This window comes from Primulina huaijiensis, chromosome 5 (genome assembly GCF_012295235.1).
Source record: "Primulina huaijiensis isolate GDHJ02 chromosome 5, ASM1229523v2, whole genome shotgun sequence".
Lineage (NCBI taxonomy): Eukaryota > Viridiplantae > Streptophyta > Magnoliopsida > Lamiales > Gesneriaceae > Primulina > Primulina huaijiensis.
In genome coordinates, this window is record NC_133310.1 from 22,604,088 (window position 1) to 22,604,595 (window position 508).

Below are 508 nucleotides of genomic sequence, written 5' to 3' on the forward strand. Positions count from 1 at the left end.
ATTAAAGTCAACCATGGAGATATCCAAAAGTCAGCTATTTTATGGTCTCTTTGTGTGAGTTAAGAATTTTAAAAGTGAGAGTCGTGAGTTTTGGTCAATGGGATCGATTTCCAAAGATTATATATATAACGAGTTAGTTTGGCTTGTTATTTTATAGAATCTTTTTAGTTCGGAATATATATATTGATACTCACGAGAAATTTAGGGTCTGATTCCAGCAAGTGTCACTAGTCCAGACGCAGGTTTCGAAATTGTCTTGAGCCTGAAATCATGAATAAGACCGTTAGAAGGAGGTCAGGATGATGTCCTGACGTAATCCCTCCGACGCTCAAGTCAGAGACTGGGGATATAAGTGGAGAGCAGCTAAGGATGTTGCTGAAAAATAATATAATAAATGAATTAAACACTCAAACCTGATATTTATTGGGAAATATCTGGGCATGTCATGGGCCTGCCTTCCATTTGGACTAGGGATGGGTCGGAGATAATGGGCTCATCCATGTGATAT